The sequence below is a fragment of the Solanum verrucosum genome, unplaced genomic scaffold (genome assembly GCF_900185275.1).
Source record: "Solanum verrucosum unplaced genomic scaffold, falcon-dt-bn FXZP01000214.1, whole genome shotgun sequence".
NCBI classification, from domain to species: Eukaryota; Viridiplantae; Streptophyta; class Magnoliopsida; order Solanales; family Solanaceae; genus Solanum; species Solanum verrucosum.
In genome coordinates, this window is record NW_026020059.1 from 3,972,774 (window position 1) to 3,982,630 (window position 9,857).

The following is a 9,857-nucleotide window of genomic DNA, read 5'->3' on the forward strand; positions in this document are numbered from 1 at the left end:
TGGAATTTAGCAAACTCGATGGCGTTGGAAAGATAATTCAATTATCTATCTAACCATAGGTTATGGCACACATAATTCATCTTGTGCTAAAAGTTATGACCATCTGAAGTTGACCCATCAGAATTTTCAGCTAACTGGCTGCTAACCTTCGATCTACGGTCAGACCTACGGACCGTGGATCGAATGACGGTCCTGCTGGTCAACCATAGTTCGGGACTGAAGCTGGGCTTTTGGGGCATCGATCCACGGACACAACTACGGTCCGTGACCTGACTTACGGACCGTAAGTCCGGCCGTGGGTCAACACTTAGCCAAATTTTCTGACTGAGTTCTGGGGAAGTTTTCTGTCACCTGCAGGATGGACCGTGAGTCCATCTACGGTCCGTGGATGGTGTCCGTGAGTGCCACCTGTAACACCAGAAATCTGAAATCTCTATTTTCGGATACGGGGTGTTACAGAGGGTGTGGTTTAGAGGTGGTTCTAGGCTTGAAAGGTAGCAGTTGTATAGCTTAAGTCATATTAGTCCTATTCTTACTTCGTGCCAAGATACCCCTATTTCATGTCAAATAACTTCAGATAGAACATGACTATGTTCAAACCCATATCATTCGTGACTTATGTGCTTGAACTGGGCTAGGTGCTTGGAGCGTGAGTATCTAAGCTAAGACGCAAATTATTATATAACACCTCGCAACTCTACTCTTAAAAATCTGAATCGTTCGTCGTAAGTATATGAGCTTGAACCGGGTTATGTCCTACTTGCTCATGTGTTATAAAGTCCATTACCAAGTGTGTCAATAGTATCTAAAGTGGTATAGGGTCATAAGAGACCTCAAATACCAACCCAGGTTCAAGGCATTCCTATTGGCTAAGTTCTCGCATGAGTTCATATAAAGGTCAACGTCAAACACTCATATCTATCAACATATAATGAATTAGGTGTCCTATAACCTACCAAATTAAAGGTCTATGAGTTTTCTTTACAATGCCATTAAGTTTGCCTTATTTCAATTTTGAAGTAAAAAGTCATGACTGTTTAACTGGAACGTACGTGGGCTGGAAATTAGGCGAACTCACCTGCCCAATTGGTGATTTGTTGACTGGGTTGGCGAATCACCGAATTAGCTCACTGAATTGTCCCAAAAACCTTAAGTTTCTGTCCATTTGGGTGATCTCAAGTCCCAAAGGGTGATTCGCCAAGTAATTTTGGCGAGGAAACCTCTAGATCGTCGATTTGGCCGATGGGGTTCATTAAAAGATTGTTTTGTTTGATTTTTATGATTTTCTTATGTTCCTAAAAGAATATTCTTGACCTTTTACCCTAAATCAACTTTCCTAAGTCCATTTTACAACCTAATAACATCATTATACGTATACCAACTCTCAAAACCTCCAATACTCATTCTTCCAGAGATAGCGAACGCCAATTATCTTATATCATGTTATTATATAACAAGTTACTTATCATTTAGTTTACATTAGCCAATATTTTATAGAGTTACATGCAATTAATTTATTTTAGATGAGTTAATGATGTAAGTTTTTCAAATTCATAAAATTTAAACTTAAGAATATATGAAAAATTGAAACGATATAAAAGAAAATGGAAAATTAACAAGAAGAAGGAAAATGGCAATCGACCGGTTGCTCAGGAGTGGCCCTTCTTATTATGGATGGCTTGAAAGTCTCATGATTGACAAAAGTTGATCCATAACCCTGCATATTTAAATACAAGTGTTGAAACAATAATAAACGATTAGTGTTAGATTAAAAGATATTGATAAATATTTTTTTTTCTATTAAAATATCCTTAAAGACATTTTAAAAATATAGATTTCAAAGTATATTTTATATTTAAGAAGTGTGAATAACGAAAAAAATGATATATTTCAAAAATTATCCAAAGAAAAGGAATAGATAATCGTAAAAAAGTTTAGTCAAACAAAATATACTTATAAATCATATAACCATACGTAAAGCTGATCAATTTTTAATTGATTTTGATTTAAAAACACTTTTATTATGTATCAAATGCATAAATAGATAAAAATGTATATTAATTACTCAAAAACACTCCTTATAATGTTAATATTTTCTTGTTATTAGTTTTGCCAAAACCATGAAATCCCTATATGTACAAAGTACAAATAATTACCATCTCTATTTGAAGGAAGAAAAAAGTACTTACAATTTTTTGGAAGGGAGAGATTATTGATAGAAACATTCTGATAGAATAATATGAAGAGGAAAAACTTGACACCATAGGAAGTACTCTTGTACATGTATTTATTAGATCATAGAACTGTTATATTTGATTACTATTCAAACTGAAAAGATCTTTTTCCTATTCATGCATTAAGGCTTGTTTGGAAGGTCACCCTGGTAATTGAATTTGGTGTAATTGAGTGTAATTATATTGTCCGTCCTGTTTCGTTGGCCATGTAATTACCTGGCCAACAGGTAATTGAGTGTAATTGACATGGTGTAATTACACTCTCCAATTCACAGGGGGGGGGGACTGTGAATTGCTGGTAATTACATGGTGTAATTATAAACTAATTACTTTTGAATTTCTTCCTTTTATTTATATTTTTAGTTTTTTTGTTTTAATGTATTTTTTTTCATTATTTTAAATTCTTTTTTATTTTTATTATTCTGATATTTTCAAATTTTTTTATTAGTTATATTTCATTTCCTTCTTATTCTCAACCTTTACTTCATGTGATTCCATGCAATTTTTCGTATTATCTAAGAAAAATTATTAGTATAGTTTTGTTAGTATTATAATTTTTAAATTAAAGTAGAATTCATTGTTGAATAAAGTTATGTACTTGCGTTTTCCTTTTGTTCTAAATCATATTTATGTATGTTATGTTGAAATTTGACATAAAAGTATTATGTTAAATTTTTGTTTTGAATTTAGAACAAATGTTATATTTTCACTTTCATTTATTTTAGGAGTATTGACTTGATATTTTAGATTGCAAGCTATATTTTTCAAAGTTAGACTTCATAGATTGTCTTTTTGTCAAATGCTTTATAATTTTATGAAATTATATTTATAATATTTTTTTCAAACATGCATTTCATGATATTCATAGAAATTTTATACTTTTAGTTTTTATGATTAATTTAATCAAAATATACTAAATTGAAAAATATAAATCAATTGTTTTTTTTATAATGTTAGTTAAGAAATTATGTTTATTAGCTAATATATTTTCAAAAGACAATATATTTCTTAAATATTCAATTTAATATCATTTATAAAGGCCCTTATTTGTGTAATATAATTTTTTATTTTTAAAATTTAATATAACCTTATGATTACACTTGTGCAACCAACCAGTACACTTGTTATTACACTGTTGCAAGCAAACAGGTCAGCGTAATTACTAGGTTGGTAATTACTACCCTAGTAATTACACCAATTCCAATTACATGGTGACTTTCCAAACAAACCCTAAATAAAGTGATTGGGGTACGATATATTCTACAAATCCAACACTATTCGTCTTTTTCCGATGTCTTTTGAGTCGAGCCTGCGCATAGGGCTTGTCCAGTGCAGTTTATATTTCTTGTGTGGTTTGCAAACTTTTACACAATGAGGGATTTACTTGATGCACACAAGTGCTCACCCTAAGGGTAAATGCTGTGCTCAACCCCCAAAAGAAACAAGCACTAGCAGGGAAAATGGTTTTCTAATCCTTTACAAATGTGTTTTTAGTTTGATGTTGTTTTTATAAGAGGTATTCATTTACACATATATATAAGAAATCTGAAAATGTCATTTTTCTCTATTCAAATTGTAAGTGGACAAGACTACATGAAAACAAAATTTCATAGCTAACAATATATTTTTTATGCTAATCTCATTTAAGTATAGATTAACGATGAATTATAAGAAATCTAATTAGCTAAGAGCTATTTAACAATGAATTAGCTGAGAATTATAAATAAAATCCGTAGCTAATTCTATATTTGTTAGTAGAATTATCTCACGAACTAATTAAGTTCTTTCGAGTGTTCTTATAGTTCTTGTTGAAATCAAGCTAATCTACATATGTATAATATAATACTAATATAAGTAATGCATGCAATATTAAAATAACAATTATAAAATGATAGTGTTAGACTTTGTAACAAATCCATAAAATTATTATTCTGCTTGAAATGCTAACGAACTTAAATAAATATCTTTGAACAAATACTCCCTAGCTACCTAACAAATTTATAAAAATGTGATTTTACACATGATATATTAGATAATAGCGTAGGTATCTTAGAGTAAGGGGCTATATAGGGTTGGGTAAGTAGTCCAGTTCGTTGTCATATTGTGCACCGATTGCATACTTAACTTGTGTTTGGACACACCATATAATTTGGAATCCTAAATTCTCCAAAGAAAAACATAATTTGGAATTTTAAATATAAAACTGGAATAATACATAAACATATTCTTTAAGTTGGTCTCAACGGACATTTATGTTCTCCATTTTTTAGTGTACATAAATAGACAATTGAACTTGTATAAAGTTGAACAAGTAGACACACGTGTCATACGTGACATAATACATATAGGACACCATGTAGGATGTGAATTGTCATGTATATCGACGTGTAGGACTACACACATGTCTACTTGTTCAACATTATTATGTACGTGTAAGTACCTACTTGTATACAATCCAAAGTTGGGGGACATAGATGTCACTTGAAGCCAAGTTAAAGTGCACCTTTATGTATTATGCCTATAAAATTTGACTCATAAAGTTTATATTTTGCATAAAGGATTCAATATTTTAAATTTATATTAAAAAAAAGAAAGAAAGAGACAAACCCGATGTAAAGTGATTGTTCATTATGAAAGGATTATATTAATGTAATGGTATGGTTCGTCATTATTCAAAGGGCACCTCGTGCGGAGTTCAATAAACTTTTGAAATATGTTGCCAATTTAAAATTGGGGTGACACAATGAAAATCTCAGAATTTCAAATTTGTCCTTGGTTGACGTTATCCCACCGTAGCAGAAATATTCCGCTATGGCGTCACCGTTGTAGCGATGTGTCAGTCGCTATAGAGGGGTCATCGTAGTGGTGGAGCCAGAAATTTTATTAAGGGTGTCCAAGAATAATGTGTGTGGTTGTCAAAATAAAAAATAAAATATTGTGATATTTGTGGTTCAAACCTGAAACTCCATCATTTAAATGGACACCCATTATCACTGCGCCAAAGGCATAACTTTTGTCAGGGGTGTCCAACTTTAAATATATATCCTTTAAATGTAGAATTTGACATATATATACAACGTAATTTTCCGACGAATGGTGTACAATTAGACATCTTGGGGTGGCTATGGCTACGCCACTGGGTTAGCGGGGCAGAAACTAAAAAATGTGAAATCTTTTAATTTTTCTGCTCCTCTTTTTGTCACGACCCAGACTGTCGTGATCGACACCTACACTAACCCTCCGGTGGGAGAACCATTACTACAACCCGACTAAGCAACTTAACAAAAACTAGGCATTTAAAGATACAGAAGCAGGTTTAAATGACCAAAAGAAATACGGAGTTCCCATAAACTCCAAAGGTTTGAACAAATAACTAACCAAACTAATGCGGATGAACAACCCCTAGAACCTGAAAGTCAATGTACCAAAACTCTACTAACGACAAGTGTAAGAACAAGGGGTACAACCCCAAAACTAAACAACTACTAAAACAATGTCTAAGTCCAAAAAGAGTGGACTAAACATAATACGAAGGATCCATGGAAGCCTGAAAGAACTGGCTCACCCTTAAATCCGGTCTCGATCAGTGATCTCCTAAATGAGGTCTGTCAATAGCCTCCTGAAGATGTCTTGCACTCAACAAAGAAAAAACAAGTGCAATATCAGTACACAACCACAGTGAACTGGTAGGATCACGCGACTATTCCAGTAAACACAACATGTAAAAGCAATCACAACAAAGTAAACATGACATGCATGGAATATATATACACAATGGTTATCATTTTAGAGCAACATACAATCTTCCAATATCAATCATCATTAGATATGAATGTAATCATCACAAGTAGATAGACATTACAATTCAATGGTCCTCTCACATAACCCAATTCAATGGTCCTCTCATGGAACCCATACCCAAATTGTTAGTGTACCAGTACGTTGTACCCGATCCAAGTTAGTGTGACGGATATGACATTCGATCCAAGTTAGTGTGCCGGGCATGACACTCGATCCCATATATGCGCCGGAACGTGGCACCCGATCCAAGTTAGTGTGTTGAAACGTAACACCTGATCCATTCAATAAGCCACAATCACAATCACATTTATATGTACATTCTCATAATCATACAATCAAGTGTTGAATCATGGCATACATTTGTTCATTCATACTTATTTCATTAGGTTTGATCAACAATGCTACATTTGTATACATTCATGTTTTACAATGAAGCAATCACTAACACATATCACATAAACATGAAATCACAACCATCACCTACCTCGAATCAAAATTTGAATCCTCTAAGGTACTTAGCTTAAATCTTCCCTTTCCGGATTCTTCCCGCTTGTTCGTGATCTAAAAACATACAATTAATGTAAGGATCAATAAACGAGGCCTAATTACCTGGATTATAATCAACATTATCAACCCTAGGCCAACCCAAGATCCCAATACCTAAAATAGAGATATTTCCACCATTAACTTCAGATCAAAACATTCCCCCAATGATAGTTACCCAAGAAACTACGTTCTACGGATCAAAAAATGGATTCGGGGAGTAAAAACCTTACCGTTGGTGCTAGAATAGGTGGAAAACCTTCAAGAAATATCCCTGGGTCGTTCCTTAGATCTCAAGATTGAATGTTGCAGAATAACAACGTTTTTGGGGTTTATTTTCGACTTAAGTCTCGACTGACCCGCTATGGCAGCCCCTATCCCGCCACAGAGGCCCCGCCCTGGCGGTACTAGTCCCGCTCTGGCGACTTGCACGGAGACTGAACCTCAAAATTTGAGTTCCAAGTTACCATTTCACAACACACTTTCTATAACATTCCGGAAATTTATAAACTAAACTAGTGTCTAACCTAAAACAAGTAGGCTAAGTTAAAGCTTGACGTTAGAATTAGAGCCTTAAAAATGCCTCCCGGTACCTTAAAATTCATGGTTTGGTGTTAGGATGTCAAGGCCTAAACCCCAAGGACCAACCATGGGTCCATGAGGAAAGGCCTAAAATTAGTCACCTGACAGTGACCCACGAGGGCACCTATGCCCCGTAGGTCCACTCACGCCCCACAGGTGGGCGTCGTGGGTCAAGCCTCAAAATTTCAAGTCCCAGACCATGGACCTACGTACCTGCAGGACACCAGTAGGTCCACCTACGGTCCGTAGGTCACCAATCGTAGGTGGCACCTGAAACTCCCATTTGGCAGTCATGGTTGGGGTTTTTTTGTAATTTTCTTTTTATTAAATGGTTATGTGGTGTCGTTTTAGGCCTATTTTAAAAAACTATATAAATATTTTTCCCATCTAAATTAACCCATCTAAAGTCATTATTCATAAATCCCCAAATCAAAACAAAACCTCTCCAATATTTCTCTCACTAAAACCTCCATTGAAGAAGAAGAAGAAGTTGAAGTCTAGGGCTCAAGAACTCATCTTTTCTACCCAAATTTGTGAGGAATCTTCATCTAAGGTATGATAGTTTTGATTCATGGTTAGATTTTCATCCATGAAGTCCTCAAGCTCTCAATTTCAAAGTAGAAAAGTCTCCAAAATCTAGGGTTTTCACTCCAAGTCATGGATTCTTTCTAAAAACGTTTTCAATGATTTAATTGTCTTATATTATGATTGAATTACTGTTTAATGGTGGTTTTATGATAAAATCTCCCATTGATCCATGAATTCCCCTTAACCCTAATTTATGACTTGAGATTTGGGTGAATTGTAGTAACTATGGAATTGTACTTGTAGTAGTTTAGTTAATTGAATCATGTCACCATCTATATCTAATGTAGTAATTCTAGATTGATTGGTTGAATGTGATCTATAGCCTTGAAGGGCAAAACATGAGAAGTAGCTATGTGCATGAGACTTGTGTGCATACAATTGGATTGCTTTGGGAGTAAAGTGAATACATTATAATCTAATTGTTGTGTTGATTGGATGATTATCCTTACTTGCACACTTAGGTATGAATATTATACAATGTGAAAGGTTTGTCACATATAGTGATTCTAAGGGTTGAAGACTAGTCTCCCCTAATGAATCTAGGAGCTTTAGCATGTGTTTGTTGGATTGTGTGTCAAGACACCTTTCCATAATTATCACTTTAGGTCAAGACTTAATATAAACTCAATGGGAATTATGCTTAGTACCGAGCGGATATTGATAATGAGATGGAAGCCCCTCCGTTAGTGGAGAGCGGGTTTCTAGAAGAAGTCTCATCGGATGGAAGCTCCTCCGCTAGTAGAGGGCGGGTTTCTAGAAGCAATCCCCTTATCCCATAAACTATGTGCCCACATAGGTCTTTAGCTAGTGGATCCACCTAAAAGCTAATAGTTGAGTTCTACCTTAGGCAAGTAGGACAACCCCTTTTCGGTGTGGGGTAGACACCGGATTCCATGATAAGCTCTCATGGTCTATGTCGGTTAAAGCTAATCCCACTATAATAAAATGAACTAGAATTGGAGTTATGAACTATAATCACTTAATAAGCTTTCCTTAGTGTGGGTAAGAGTATGAGGTCTTATTCATACATTGCACAAGGATGCTTTGATGGTTCTTATGGTTTGTTTCCATTACGATGAGATGATAAATATGTTGAATATGCTTGTATCTTATGTTTTTGCACTAATTTTCATGATGAACTCTAAACTTGGTAAAGTGCATAGGTTTCAATTAAAATGTACCTTTTTAGCATGTTTAAAGGTTTTCATGCATAGCTACCATACTTGGTGCATTTTTGTACTAACCCATATTTCTTCTACATTTTTCTACAAAGTATAGGTTCCGACGTTTGAGGTGATTCCTTCTACTTCAAAGCTTGGATTGACTATTTTCCAAAGCCTGTGGTATGTCCTCATGGATCCGAGGACAAGTGCTATATTGTTGTTTCATTTCTTTTATTGTACTAGACTTTTCAGATTCCTATTGTAGGGGCTGTGACCCTATTTTTGAGACTTCGATTGTAATAGATGGCTAAATGAGACTATGTCTAGACTTCCACTTTGCTTTTATGAAAACTTCTTAAGACTTGAAAATGTGTTTTTACTCTTTATTATTCTTTACTTATGTGATGATATGCTAAGTGGCTTACATAGTGCCTTTAGGGGTGTTATGTGCCATGTTACGTCTAGGGGGTACCCTTAGGTCGTGACACTTTTAAACCAAGATGTTCTAAAATTACCCTTTCACGCTAAGATCAGTCGTACGGATTCCTTAACGTCTTAGCTATCTACTCATGTAATCAAAACCATTATTAAATCTCTCATTCATTACCAGATTTCCTTAGACTCGCATGCCTCCACTTTCATCCAATTCTGGACTAGGCTAGGAAATCCCAAGTTACTACTCAAAAGTTTTTTGGCCCAAATTCTTTCCCCATTGGCTTTTCCCTAATGACGGAATCATGTCGTTACAATAGATACCAATTTACCCATCACTCGTCCCCAAGTGATCAACTAGGAATGACTGGCTAAAGTAAGGGTAGAGTAGTAACTGAATCGTCGAATTACTGGGGATACTTGTCTCGCATGTCCTTCTCGGTTTTCCCAAGTAGTTTCCTCAACCAGACGATGCTTCCATTGAACTTTCACGGACTTTATCTCCTTGGTCCTT

At 34.8% G+C, this 9,857-nt stretch overlaps 1 pseudogene; it reads right to left on the reverse strand.

Moving 5' to 3' along the window:
• Positions 1-2,281, reverse strand: part of LOC125823248 (uncharacterized) — a 39,942-nt pseudogene extending 37,661 nt beyond the window's left edge.
• Positions 2,282-9,857: the final 7,576 nt, after the last annotated feature.